This window comes from Triturus cristatus, chromosome 5_1, assembly GCF_964204655.1.
Source record: "Triturus cristatus chromosome 5_1, aTriCri1.1, whole genome shotgun sequence".
In the NCBI taxonomy this organism is placed as follows: Eukaryota; Metazoa; Chordata; class Amphibia; order Caudata; family Salamandridae; genus Triturus; species Triturus cristatus.
Window position 1 is genome coordinate 777,615,660 of NC_140587.1, and position 15,882 is coordinate 777,631,541.

Here is a 15,882-nt window from a genome sequence, read left to right on the forward strand (position 1 = left end):
TCCTGGGCCCCCATGCCACTGCATCTGCAGCACAAATGATACCTACTACTCTGCCCATCTCTCCACTGGCCCGTCACTCCCAGCCATGAGGTGCAAAGCAAGTTGTCTGCCCCTTTGTGTAAAAAAAAAGGGAATAAATCCCACACGAGAAGGGTCATATTTTGGACCTGGTATGCTCAGTAAATATCCAGGCAAACAGGGATTGAACCCCAGACCATTACCAGATGAATTGTATGGTCATCCTGCCAACCCAGCATGTTTGCTGTCCACCAGCTTGGCATATAGTTCACAGTTGGTCTAAACTTGATGATACACAGCTAGTAGCCTCCTAACGGTCTTTGGGGCATATCCCAAGTAAGGGAGAGGACATGGAGCAGCAAAGTGAGTGCTTCTTAAATTGGATTCAGGTCACCATGGACATGGTGGCTCCAGCTCATAGGAAAAAAGTAACGGATAGGTGTGTGCGTGCCCCTTAGTACAGCCCCCTCACTTGGGGAGGGGAAGAAGAGGCTTCATCAGTGTGAAGGCGCGAGCACTATGATCCGGAGTCTTTGAGGAATTACAAAGCTTTTTTGGGCGCCTATAAAATGTAAATGTAAATGTAAATGTTGTAGACTTGTAAAGCGCACAGCTGCCCCAGCAACGGGGCGTCCCTAGCAACAGCTATTGAGGCTACTAAAGCAGCCTTTTATGAGCATAGGATTTCTGAAGCTAGTGACTTGAAGAAAGAGACCTTTAGGGTGCTCAAATAATTAAGCCAGATTAAAGATAAGGCCCCGGTGAGGACTGCAATCATATGCAGGATTTCTATGTGAATACAATTAGAGATATTCAGCGTGACATAAGGAATACTTTGTTGTATCCTTACTCTTAACTTCCGACTGTTGTGTCCCCTTACCTGGGCCTGTACCTAGCTACATTCCCACTTTTGGATCTATAGACTTTGGCCTCGCTAGTGGCAATGGTTAAATCTGGTTCACCGAATGGCCCATGCCTGCCAGAGTTGTTTAAAGCTCAAAAACAAGGGGGGGGGGGGGGGGGGGGGGGTAAGGGTTTGGCCCAAGGGCAGCTGGGTAGGGCCAAGACAACTTTTATAACAAACAAGAACCTAGCTGTCACATTTTGCGAGCTGTTTTTACTTCAACAGATTAAGAACATTCTCTGATTCGAATGGTCTAAAGTATTTATTTACTTCTATTTCAAATCTTTTTTTACATGTTCATGTCATTTGCGAAAAATGTCATTCTGAAAGACACACCACCTACACCAATTATCTACACATATATACACAATGTACAAAATATAAAAATACACATACAATATATAAAAGGTACAACATTAATGAGGTTGCTCATTTGATTGCTGTCTGTGTTATATTCATTTGTTTATACATAAGTGTTTGATTGTTGTCTGTGTTATATTTTTTATTTATTTTCCACAATATTGCTTTGTTCGCGATGCATAATAAATATGCTGGGAATTGATTTTTTCAGTATACTGGGTGTCAATGTATTGTGGCTAAAATTTACTTTTGACTGTGTGCAATTTCTTTTTAACTGTATACAGTTGCAGAAACTTGAACTTTGAAACCTAGCTTCAAAGTCAGCACCTTTCTCCCTTTATTTTACCAATGTTTTTTTCATCCTTGTTCTATAATATACTGTTTCGTTGCCAAAATAAAACATATTTCTACTCTACTCCTGACCTTGCTCACAGGTGGAAGTCGTGACACACTGGATGCCATTGCACTCATGTGATGCTTTTCAGAGTTCTTTAGAGTCACGTGGCTGGATGTTAAAATACAACTTCCATAGTGCACCTCCAAAAATATTAAAATGTGTAAACTGGAAGTCCTCATAGTGATTAGTATCGACATTCGAAGTTCGTACCTTGAAAACTGTGCACTTATGTTGGTGTGGAATGATTCACTTTGAACAGCCAGGTGAGTATTTGTCAGCGCACATTGCTGCATTCTTTTCGAAAGTCTGAAAAAACTCAATTTCGCCAGCACGATCAAAAAATGAAAAATCCATTTCTGAATCCCTTCCAACATGCACACAGTTGATTTCGCCACCTTGGCATCTCCTAAATCGGCTGGGCGCGTGAGTGAGTCATGCTCCTCTTGAAATACAAAACACAGCATCTCCAGTTACCGGAGCCTCCAACCTTTCAAGGCAGCCTCAAAGTCATGGGCATGGAGCAGCCCATTGTAGAGCCGTAATACCCACTTACTGGGTCTTGGTGGTGGTGGAACCGCCCAAGTCTACCATACCCTCCTTTTATCGAAAAATAGACACAGGAGCCTTTGTCTGCAGGAGGAACAAGGTTTTATTCAAATAACCCGGGCTATGGAACAGAGTCCCAAGCTCGTCGGTGACAAGACAGAGGAGGCTGCTGCTTTACTCCGCAGCTTACAGGCCTTATATTTTTCCCCACCCTAAGGAACCAGTTTGGATGGGGCTGTAGTTACGCCATTCTTCGTTCAGGCAGGACTGGTGCTGCAACAGATGGTGCAATCGATTAGAACAGATCTTGCCAAACGGGATATGTAAGTGAAAGAATCAAACAGATCTTTACAAACAAGATATGTGAAAGAAACAAGTTTTGGGACAGCGTTGTGCCCAAGTCTTGTGAAATAGGATGGGTGCGTGCAGGAGTCCAGTCCGAGGGCGGTGAGAGGCCAATTCTCTGTTCCCGTTTTTGAAATTGGCTTAACCGCAAGGAGCAGGAAGGGCAGGGCAGTCGTGACAGGTAGAACTTTGGCAAGCATCAGTAGAACCGACCAGGAGGGTCATGCAGAGGTGTTTGACACGAAATGGCAATGCTAAAATAATGGAGTCTGAGACAAAATGGATGCCGACAAGAAGGACACTTTTCCTCTGACCCTCCTTTTGCCATTGAGTGGCAAAACCATTACGAAATGTCTATATTCATGAGATCATCTGTTTCTTGTTGGCGCATCATCTCTTCATATTGGTGTCGTGAATGTTTGAGGGTGGAAGCTTAAGAGCCTGGACACACCTTGCACAGAGCATTGGCAGGCACTGAACACACAAACAACAGGAGACTAGGACAGCCACTCCCAAGGTAAGGAAGATGAGGACCCTCCATCCCCATTGGGAAAGGAAGCCCCAGATCCAGCCTGTGAGGGACCAGTTGCCTTTAACTTGATGAATTTCAGAGGAAAGGTGATGCAGACGTTGGATGGCATCATATACTGTAGGTGCGTTATCTGGAATATACACACAGCAGCTGGAGCCAATCAATTTACACACACCACCACGATCAGCGAGGATGATGTCAAGGACCACATAATTTTGAAGTGTTACAAGGCGGTTCGCCTGTAGCTCTGCAGTGACGTTGGAGAGGGCACCAGCTGTTTCTGTGATAGTGGCCTCAAGGACCCTGGTTAGTCCTCGTATAGCCCGACTGTTTGCCATGGGGCCCCAAAATGGGAGGAAACCCTTAAAGAAATCCCCGTCTTCCTGGCCTACTGTATCCTCAGCCGATATGACACCCCTACGTGAGTGGCGCAAAGCACCCTTCATCAACAGCTGGTACTCTCCATGGGTAGAATACTTTGGTGGAAGGAGGAAGGCCAGATAGCATGTGCCAGACCAATTGCGGGGGAGCCAAGTGTAGGCTGCTGTGCCACAGATAAAATAAGTTTTGGGGGACGCCACCAACTTTGAAGTAGACTTAAAATTTTTAATGATGTCACAGATACTATTACCAACTTTCTTAGTTCCCAAGCCATGGATGCAGACACGGCCCCACACATTTATAACATTCAGAGTGTTTCGTACATCAGGTAGTAGCCTTCTGGCGTGAAATTTGGTAAATGTTTGTCGAGAAGTTGAATTAAATACCACCATCTCACCGAGTTCATCCGTTGATAATAGCAATGTTGATGAGTTGGTCGGGCAAAAAGGGGTATTGGTATTGCCAGACCTCTTCTGCCAGAAGTCATCTCGAAATGTTCCAAGTGCAGAATTGGCAGTACCATTGACAGTATAGGCCTCCTGTATCAACATCCACCATGCAAGACAGGACCCAGAGATGGAAAAAGGATATGGAAAGAATGGGACAGGTTGTGTCATAGCATGTGGCATCAGTCCACATACCCAACAGTTGGAAGTATTTATGATCAGCTGATGATGATGTAACATTTAGACGAAGGTGTTATTGAAAAATTTTGCACGGCGGGGTAATTCGTGGGCGGGTAACGTGAAATACTGATGCTCCGCAGGAGTCGGGGTAGGAGTTGGTGGGGTAACAGGATAGTAGATCAGTAACATCCAACCGATGATAGACAAGAGGAGGGAGACAAACAGTGTCACCACGGTGGCCAGGAAGCACTTGCTATGTAGGAGACTGACATATCGTTTCTGGACTTGGGTGTATTGAACAACTGCCATTGTACTAAGCCAGGGACCACTAGCGGCTGTCTGTGGTTGGTGGTTGCTTCACTGGATGCAGCTGCCAAGAGCCCTAGGGACGTACCTTAGTCAGACACACCAGCACCGGTCTCAGCCGGGAGATAACAGCTGTACAGCCTACAGGTACCCGGGCGAAGTCAAGGACAAATCTTCTTTCTGGAACGCAAGTTATATTGGGTAGAAGTAGGGACAGTATGGTCGGGGAATAATTGTTCCTGATGCTGAGCAGAGTGAGGGGAGAGTTCCACCTTTCCCTTCAGAATACTGTCACTCTCTGCTTCTTTAAATGTAGAATGCAATCTTGCATCGCTGAATGGAACAAACGTTGGGACTATTTCTGTCTCTGAGTTTCCTTGTCCTTCTCTCACCCACTGATCATAGGGGAGAGGCAGAGGCACTCGTTTACAGTGTGTTGCATGTATCCAGTTCTTCCGACCTTCAACTTTCACGGCAGTGCGGGTGGCCAGTAACACCTGGTAGGGCTGTGTCCAGCGGGGTTCGAGGCTCTTAGTACGTTGAAAGTTGCGAATCAGAACCCAGTCACCGGGTTGGATAACGTGTCCTGGGCCCTCGCTTTTATCAGGTATGGCCTCTTGCACCTGGTGGTAAAGGTGTTAGTCAAACTGTACAGATAATCAGTCAGCACAGGGTATTCAACATCAGACAGTTTCTTAGGGCGCGGGACACCCCACACATTGGCAGGCCTCCCGAACACAATCTCATGGGGAGATAATCCAATCCTGGTATGAGCCGTTGTCCTGACAGACAGTAGAGCCAGGGGCAGAGCATCAACCCAAGTGACACCCGTCTCGGCTACAATTTTGGCCATTTTAGTCTTTATGATGCCATTGTACACCTTCACTAGACCTGCTGACTGGGGGTGGTTAGCTGCATGAAATTTTTGTTTCATACCCAATGCTGAACAGACATACTCCATTATTTGAGCTGTAAAGTGTGTCCCGTTTTAACTCCAGACCAAACGGGGCAAACCAAATCGTGGGAAGTATTCTTTCAATAGTACTTTGGCGGTAGTGATAGCGGTGCAGTCTTTGACAGGGTAGTCCTCCACCCAACGGCTAAAAGTACAAACCACCACCAATACGTATTTCATGTTTGCACACCTATCCATCTGTATGTAATCCATTTGTATAGCCTCAAAGGGAAAGGTGAGAGGAGAAAATCCTCCCACCGGTGTGACTATGCCTTTCCCGGGATTATGCATAAGGCAGATCATACATGTCTTAACTAATTTCTTGGCATATGCAGGAATATTCTCATTGTACCATGTTGGTTCTAGCAGCTTGCATATCCCTTTTGTGCTGATGTGAGCAGGGCCATGAGCCATGGTGACTACTGGCAGAACATGGCTATCCGGTAGCATCCACTGTCTTCCTTCAGATATATGCACCCAACATCCATCAACCTCTCTTTCAGCCAGGTGTCTTTCCCATGTACGTAATTCATCTGGGGTGGCATGAGATTGTATCTCAACCACACTCTGACTTGTGTCTTCCACTAAGCCGCCTTCAACCACCCACCTAGCAGGTCCAGCCACATACATTCGGTCTGACTTGCTGAGAGCTGCCTGCCTAGCAGTCTGATCTGCAAGGGCATTGCCTCTGCCCACATCATCAGTCACTTTCTTATGGGCCTTACATTTGATTACTGCAACCTTTCTGGGCATGGTCAAGGAGTCTAACAATCGGTGGATAAGTGGACCATGCTGTATCTTTGTCCCATGTGAGGTGAGGACATTTCTCTCCTTCCATAATCTGCCAAAATTGTGAGCTACCCCAAAGGCGTACCGACTGTCTGTATATATATTAACGGACATGTCCTTACTCAACTCACAAGCTCTTAACAGTGCCATTAATTCTGCTGCTTGGGCCGAAGACTGTGGTATCTGGGCTGTCTCTACCACCGTCCTCGTAAGTCGTGAGAGCATAGGCGGTGGAAGTTGTACCACCTGGTCTCTTTAGACAGGAACCATCTAAATACAGTGTACCTTCCGCACCTACCATAGGAGTGTCTTGTAAGTCTATTCTGCCCTTTGTTTCTTGCTCCGTCCTCAGGATACAGTTGTGGGGGTCCGTGAGAGGGTCTGAACTACACTCTTGTGTATCCGTGGGGAGTAGGGTGGCGGGATTTAGTACAGTACATCTCTTAATGTTTATATGACTGGCAAAGAGTGTGAGTTCATAACTGGTGAGTCGTGCACTAGTGAGATACTGTGTTTTAGTGTTGTTGAGAAGTGTGTCCACAGCATGAGGGACCATAAGAGTCACGGGTGAATTCATAACAATGCCTGCACTTTGGCGAACCAGGAGAGCGGCGGCTGCCGTTGCACGCAGGCAACCTGGGAGGGCCCTAGCTACCGGATCGAGTGTGGCCGAGAAGTAGGCACAAGGCCTATGTTGGCCTCCATACACCTGTGTGAGGACCGCGCAAGCACAGCCACTGGTCTCGTGTACAAAAAGAAAAAATTGCTTATTTTAATCAGGAGTACCTAAGACAAGGGCAGTACACAGAGCTGTTTTAAGGGATTGAAAGGCTGTCAGGTGCTCGTCTGTCCATGGGAAGTCTCTTTCCGAGACGTCCTTAGTAGTGAGGGCAAGAAGGGGTTTGACTGTTGCTGAGAAGTTGGGGATCCACTGCCTACAGTAGGAAGTAAGGCCTATGAAAGTCCGTACCTGTTTCTGAGTTCTCGGAGGCGGCATAGACATGATAACAGCCATTCGGTCAGCAGTGAGTTGTCTTCCCTCCTTCAAGAGGAGGTGACCACGATAGGTCACCTTCTCTTGACAAAACTGCAACTTTTTGAGGGAGATCTTATGGCTGTGGGAAGCAAGATGTCGCAATAACTGGACAGTGGCCACCTCACAGATGTTCGCAGAAATGGCCGCCACAAGGAGATCGTCAACATATTGCAAAAGAGTTGCTCCGTCAGGCAACACTAAAGAGTCGAGTTGGCTCTCGAGGGCTTGGCTGTAAATGCTCGGACTCTCAGTGAAGCCTTGGGGGGCACGGCAGAACCTAAAGCTCCGCCCACCAAGGGAGAAACCAAATAAATGTCTGCTGTTGGGATGTATAGGAATACTGAAAAAAGCATTCTTCAGGTCTATGACAGAAAAGTGCGTGGCGTCAGAAGGGACCATCGTTAAGAGGGCTGTAATTTCGGGGACAACAGGGTATTGGGAGATCGTTATTTTGTTAAGGGCTCTCAGGTCAATCACAAATCTGTATATTTTAGGGGAGAGAGCATCTCCATTGATCTTCTTAAGAACCGGAATAATGGGACTGTTTCAGATATTACCACGTGTCTCCTCCACTACGCCCTTGTCCATCAATTCAGATATTATTGTTAAATGGGCGACTTCTCCTTCCGCGGGTAGTCGATACTGCCAGAGGCGGGGGAGAAGGGCGCCTGGCTGAATGCGTACCACATGAGGGGGTATGTTGAGACACCCCAGATCAGTGTCTGCTGATGCCCAGAGGGAGGAAGGTAATGACTGCAACTCTGGTGGGAGAGGCCCGGACAGATACATATAGGAGTCGTGGGTGGGGGAAATTGTTAGAGACACGCCTTGGGGAATACATGATATAGTGGCATACAGAGCTTTCAGTAAATCCATGCCTAATAAGTTTTCACTGCAACCTGTAGTAAGGACCAAGGGAGCGTCAACATGGGCGGGGCCGATATTGAGAGGGAGGGGTTCAGAAACCATGCTGGTCACGGGTGTTCCCGCAAAACCCACAGAGACATTCAAATTGCCAGAAAGGGGTGTCTCCGGGACCGATACACATGCAATAGAAGACCTAGTCGCCCCTGTGTCCAGAAGGAAAGACCGAGCATCCCCTGCAACTGACACTTGAACATACAGGCCCTTCTGGTCAACCTGAATTTTCACTTTCGAAATACCGCTTCCCTGGCTAGCCTATGCTTGATAAAACCGTGTCTCGTCTACCTCTTCATAATCGTCATTGTAATAAGTACGTGTGGCTTCATACCCATCAAACTTGTTAGCGGGGTGTTGTCGTATGGTGTTGTCATCCCTATGTCTCCCCTCTTGGTCACTAGGGCGGTGTTGCCTTCGGTCTTTAGCAATCAACCCATCCCTGTGAACACGAGGCCGTGTTTTACCTGTCTGTATGTTTTCTGTCAAAACAGGACACTCATGCACCCAGTGGCCGTAACCCTTCCAATAGGCACATTGATCTGTCTGGAGAGGCCCGGAGGGGCCGGAGGGAGTCGACTGGTGTGCTCTTGGCGGCCGCTGAGGGTGCGTCCGGAAATTGCCACGGGCGTCAGGGCCTTTGGGAGGATAGGCCTGTTGCAGAAGTACTTTCGTTTTAAGGTCTTTATTTCTCTTGACCTCTTTCTCCTTATCCTCGTTTTCCCTATTCTCATGGTATTGGACCATGGCCAAGATACCTGTCATAGTCTGAGCGCACCATTTACTCTCAACCTTCTTGAGTCTGGCAGAAATGTCAGGGAGTAAATTGCTGACAAATTTGTCAACGAATACCGGGTCGGCTCCTGGGACTCGAGGGTCCAGGCCGCTGTGTCCCTTGTATTCAGTTTCAAAACGGGTGAAGAAATCCGCCACACTCTCATCCCTACGCTGTCTACAGGCGTTAATTTTATCCCAATTGATGACCATTTCTGGCAACAGTGTTTTCATGAATGTTATGATTTTGCCAGGCAAGGCTGTGATGGCGGCGTTCAGTTTCGTCCCTCCCACTCTATTACCTTCCATGGCTTCTAGATCAGCCCATTTACCTCCCAATTCTACTTCATGGTCGGTATGTCGTCTTTTATCCCAGACCTCAGTAGGGACGACCGTACCAAAAAGTAAATCTATGTCTTCGAGAATAAGGGTACCGGCAGATATTATCTGGCTTAATTCTTTATAGAAGGCAGCCGGATTCTTCCGAGGATCCGGCAGTTGTCCCTTTAACTGTATCACTTCTGACCTTTTCCAAGGAACATGAACCCAAAGCCTGCGCCAGTGTGCTTCAACAGCCCCATGGCCATTATTTAGGGCATCGGTGAGTGCGTTAACAAAGACAGGGGCCACCTCTCTCATTGGTATAGCTGTCTCTAGAGTGGGGCTGGGGAAAGCGGTCATATCACGGTAAGCTATCAAAGCAGACATAGCGCCAAACATTCCCTCTCCCTGTACATCGCCTCTTTTTATTTGTGACCTGAGGTCCACCAATCCGGCGGGTATCTGCATAAATGAATTCTCGAATCTCTGCATAACCCATGTACACATGTATTCAGCCCAGGTGGTCTGTTCCATAATCGTCCACTGGAAAAAGGTGGATCATATTTCTTCAAATGGATAAATATTCCCGCTATTTAGCCAGCATTCACACTGTTGCCTTTGCAGGTCATCTTCTCGAAGGGACGAAAAGCTGACTGCAGAGCGCAAGGAAGCCAGTCGGGGGGAATTCAATAATCTATATAAATCCTGCTTAACCGTAGACCACGGGGAAGAAGGGAGGGGGTGGGCAGGGGTAAAGCTGAAGGTATTGGGTGGATGGGGACTCGTTGGTATTCCCGCCGCGAGGACAGGGGTAGCGTGCGCAGTCAGTGTTATAGGTGTCAAAATGGGGGGGGGGTTGGTGTGACGGGGGAACAGTAGGAGGGGCAGTGGGGGCAGGAGTGTGTAGCACGGCTGGTGCAGCTGCATGCGGGGCAGGGGGGGTCAGCGCAGGGTACATGGGGGCATAAGCAGGAGGACTTTCCAACATGGTATCGAGCAGGGAATCGCCCTCTTCTCCCCCTTCCATAAAGCCTTTTCCTTTCTCTTCATGGGCCGGGTAGCACTTCTGCACCTGCGCCCTATGTTCCCTATCAGCTATCTCTACAGATTTTTCCAGTCGGTCCTGTAAGTGCTCCCTAGCTTGGTCAGCCATTGACATCCGCTCTCGTTTCCTTTCTAGTGCCTTTTCCTTCTTTGCTCTCTGCTTAATTTCCTTCCTCCACAGCCTGACAGACTCAAACATCGAGGAACGGACCTTTCGTTTAAATAGCTGTTCCTCTAGATTTGCAAGAACCTGTGGATCAAAGGACCCATAAGGGGGCCATTGTAAATCGGGAACGGCTCGTTTGGTATACTTAGTCCAAAGGGGGGAAAACATTATGGCAGATGGGCCATGTTTTGCGTACATAGTGTGACCAGGCGTCCCTTCTGGAGGAAGCAGGCAAGCCCCCTCCAGCTGGGAGTCCTGCGTACACAGACAACAAAATAATTTCTTAAACTTACTATTCGCCGGCATACTGAAAACGACGGAAAACTGATAATGCAAACAACAGCGGGCTTTAAAAAACTCACCTCGCTGGCTTGGCTTTTGCAAAAGTCAATAAGAGCGCAATCATACAGACTCGTTGGGTGATCAGCCCACCCTTACCTGACAGGGGTAGTTCTCTTCTGCAGACGAAGGTCCGTGTCCTGTTCCAGAAATCACTGTTAGGGGACCCCAGCGAGGACGCGGCCATGTGGCCCAGACCGGCCGGGGAGGAACAGCAACCGAGTCGTTCAGCTACCAGACTGCAGGAATCCCTCGGGTAGGGTACCTCCGTCGGAGTCTCTCTGTGCACCTCCTCACATCCACCGGGCCTGACCTTCGTGCTCGTGGGGTTCCTGTTCGGGCGCCATTTTGTAGAGCCGTAATACCCACTTACTGGGTCTCGGTGGCGGAGGAACCGCCCAAGTCTACCATACCCTCTTTATATAGAAAAAGGAGACACAGGAGCCTTCGTCTGCAGGAGGAACTAGGTTTTATTCAAATAGCCCGGGCTATGGAACAGAGTCCCAAGCTTGTCGGTGACAAGACAGAGGAGGCTGCTGCTTTACTCCGCAGCTTACAGGCCTTATATACATATTTCCCCACCCTAAGGAACCAGTTCGGATGGGGCTGTAGTTACGCCATTCTTCATTCAGGCAGGACTGGTGCTGCAACAGATGGTGCAATCGATTAGGATAGATCTTGCCAAACGGGATATGTACGTGAAAGAATCAAACAGATCTTGACAAACAGGATATGTGAAAGAAACAAGTTCTGGGACAGCGTCGTGATCAAGTCTTCCGAAACAGGATGGGTGCATGCAGGAGTCCAGTCGGAGGGCGGTGAGAGGCCAATTCTCTGTTCCCCTTTTTGGAATTGGCTTAACCGCAAGGAGCAGGAAGGGCAGGGCAGTCATGACAGTTAGAACTTTGGCAAGCATCAGTAGAAACGACCAGGAGGGTCATGCAGAGGTGTTTGACACGAAATGGCAACGCTAAAATAATGGAGTCTGACACAAAATGGATGCCGACAAGAAGGACACTTTTCCTCACCATCAATTTAATAGCAACAAAGTAGAGGCCCAATACTGACGAAAGGTTCGTTTATTTCAGCTTAAAGCACTGTTGCATACTTCCAATCACCTAAAGTTTGGCCTCCTTGCCTTGCTCACAGGTGGAAGTCGTGACACACTGGACGCAATTGCACTCATGTGATGCTTTTCCGAGTTCTTTAGAGTCACGTGGCTTGATATTAAAATACAACTCCAATAGTGCACCTCAAAAAATATTAAAATGTGTAAACTGAATGTCCTCATAGTGATTAGTATCGACATTCTAAGTTCGTACCTTGAAAACTGTGCACTTATGTTGGTGTGGAATGATTCACTTTGAACAGCCAGGTGAGTATTTATCAGCGCACATTGCTACATTCTTTTCGAAAGTCTGAAAAAACTCCATTTCGCCAGCACGATCAAAAAATGAAAAATCCATCTCTGATTCCCTTCCAACTCGCACACAGTTGATTTCGCCCCATCGGTATCTCCTAAATCGGCTGGCCGTGTGAGTGAGTCATGCTCCTCTTGAAATACAAAACACAGCATCTCCAGTTACCGGAGCCTCCGACCTTTCAGGGCAGCCTCAAAGTCATGGGCATGGAGCAGCCCATCAATTTAATAGCAACGAAGTAGAGGCCCAATACTGATGAAAGGTTGGTTTATTTCAGCTCAAAGTACTGTTGCATACTTCCAATCACCTAACGTTTCGGCCTCCTGTGAGAAATTGAGTTTTTTCAGACTTTGTTGGACCCCCTAAGCAGGCCTAGGGGGTCAGGGTGTTTATACACTGCCCGCTTTTTGCGTTTTGCTCACTTTTTTCAAGGATTTCTTGTGCCTCGGTTCTAGATTGGAGTGTTGACAGCAAGTTGACAGCCAATTAACATGCAGCTCGTGATCGGGAGGGTGCGCGCAGGGTGCGCTCAGGGTGTGCAGATTCACCGCGCACATAGATATATATGTGATTTTACTTTTGATTTTCTCGGGAACTACTGAATGGATTTACACCATTTAACCAAAAGGCACGACTCTGAACCAAGGGCTACCTTTTTGCCAAATTTGGTGTAATTCCGTTCAGCAGTTCGGGCTGTAGCTGCGACTAAAGGTTCCTATGGAAAATTGCATGGGGAAAACACGTTTTGAGACCCCCTTTTTTTTCGCCCCCCGCTTGACGAATCACACTGAGATAGGAGCGGACCGGAGCTGGCCAAAAGTTTTTAAAATTTTGCGAAGATTCGTCAACCGGCGCCACAGTTATTGGGAATAGAATGTTGCGGATTTACTATGGAAAATAGGTCCTAACTATAACTACCTACTGGCGACCGCCAGTAGGTAATATATATATGTATATATATTCTTCTGCGCAATGTTGGTTTTGTGCATGCTGTAAAAGGTGTGTGTTCTGTAATATGCTGTCTTTTATAACACCCAGTACTAAAATTATTCTGTGTTATATTTACTATTTAGGTTACACTATATTGCTTGTCTTCATGGTGTCATAAAAATGCAGTTACATTATTTTTACACTTTAATACCTAAATCAAATTTGTGTTGCATGTATTTTTTGCCATCCACACTGCATATCTGCCTTAAGGTTTTTTTTTGACTACGTACTGGGTGTAAATGTGCGCTCACTTATTTATATCAACAATTTTAGACTTAGATCTACTGCTTAATTTCAGCCGGGTTTTCCTGTACACACCACAGCACTTAATAAGTAACACATGCTCTTATAATGCAAAAATCATTCAAAAGTGTGGATTTAAGTGCTTTTAAATAACACCACTTAAATCCATAATACATTTACGTACACACAAAGTAAATTGAATATTTGGCCAGGATCACAGGATAGTAGCGCCACAGCAAAACTTAAACTTTAATCCCCAACCTCAAATTCTGCACCTTTCTCCCTTCGCCACATCCACTCCACAATGACCTTTCTCTCACACATTCTGTTCCTTCTTTACAGCACATTAATTTACCTTTCTCCGCTGATCCCTCTCTTCTTTTCTTCTCTTACTCCCTCACACTTTTTTCCTTTTAACATTTTCTCCTTCTCTCTTCCACTCCTGTCCAAGTTTCTCCCCACACTCGCCCTCACTTACTCCTATTCTGTCTCTTAGCCCTTCTCTCCACACATTCTCTCCTTCCCCATTCTCCTCCTCTTTGCATCTGTTTTACACCCACTCTCTCTTATACATCGCCACAACAAACGCAACACCAAACCACTCTAGGCAACGCCACTCCACTCTGTGCAATGTCACTAGATTGTACACAGCACAACTTCATTGTATGTTGCGCCACTCTACGCAACACAACACTGCTTTGCTCCACTCAACACCACTCAGCTTTACTCCACACCACTCTGCTTTACTCCACTCCATGCTGCTTTACTCCACTCCATGCTTCTTTACTCCACTCAACCACACTCTGCTTTACTCCAATCCACTCACCTCCACTCTGCTTACTCCAAACCACTCAACTCCACCCTGTGTGGGATTCAAGCTAGTACATGAAGTTAGCATAACGTCTCTTGGTCTGTATCCCCGCTGCATATATGTCGAGAACTGCTTTATGAGATGGCCAATTAGTTCTCTGTGTCTCGCAGGATAGAAAGGGCCGAAAAGCCACACTATGGCCATCTTGGATTATGACCAGTCGTGCCTCAGATCACGTGGTTCTCTCTGAACACCGTCTGTATGATTTAGCTCGTACCAGCCTAGAGACAGGGTGAATTGTATTTACGAGGGAGAACCAAGGTCACATCTGCAGTAGGGAGTATCAAGCAAAATTCCTCTGGGCCCGAGACGAAAGGGAGTCACCCCGCCGACCTTCTCTGCAGAAGATAGTAACCTTATGTGTGCAGAAGGTATGAGCTCATTTAGGAGCTCTAGGACTAACTGGTGTTTTTCCACTTGCAATGATTTGTATGCTGAATCTGTAATGTATATAAGTGTGAGTTTGTCAAGGGGCCAGCAGTCTTCCTCGGCGCACCTGATGGGTGAGGGTCGATAAGGCTCCTCTATGTAGAGTTCTGTTGTGGCCAATAAACGCTTGAACCTTCTACGTTGCCAACTGCTTATTATTGACTTGATATTGCGGGCCATCGGTAAGTGTGGCCCTTGGGATTACTATTTAGATTACTTCACCTGCTTACTCCATTCAGCCTTACTACACTCCACTCCGCTTTACTCTACTCTGCTTTACTCCACTCCGCTTTACTCTACTATGCTTTACTCCACTCCCCTTTACTCCACTCCACTTTATTCTACTCGGCTCTGCTTTACTCCACGCCACTCTGCCTTACTCCACACCACTCTGCTTTACTCCACTCAGCTTTACTCCACTCCACGCCACTCTAGTTTACTCCTCTACAATCAACAGCACTCTTCTTTACTCCACTCTTCTTTACTCCACTCCACTCTGTTCAATGCCACTCTGCTTTACACAACTCCACTCCACTTTACTTTACTCCACTCTACTCTGCTTTACTCCACACCACTCTCCTTTACTGCACTCCACTCTGCTTTACTCTACTCTCCTTTACTCCTCTATGCTTTGCTCCACTCTGCTCAATCCCCCTCTGTTTTACTCCACTCTTCTCAACACTACTCTGCTTTACTCCACTTCACTCAAAGCAAATCTGCTTTACTCCACTCCACTTTGCTTTACTCCACTGAAGGAAGTGACCCGATCAGGGCCACCCTGGTCACTCACAACCACCTCTTGGTCTTCTACACAAATGAAGAGTCGGTCAGACAGTAGAGAATACAAAGCAAGTATATGTTTATTTCAGATCCACTCGAGCGGATTCCCGTTTGCCCAGTCTCTTGGGGTGCTGCAGAGAGGACTGACTTCAGCAATCATGGTGCTACATTATGTACAATTCAAAACCAATGAAGACACACCCAGACTGGAAATTTCCATTTCAAACTAGCTACACAAAGAAGGTACAGAAGCATAAGTTTCGATCCTGAGACCTGGCACACACTATCTCTGTGCCAAGGTTGTTCTGCCTGTGCCCATCGCTGGACCAGTGGGAGCAGGCCTCTATCTCATGGGAAAGGTATGCACTAACAAGAACAGTGTATTCATTAG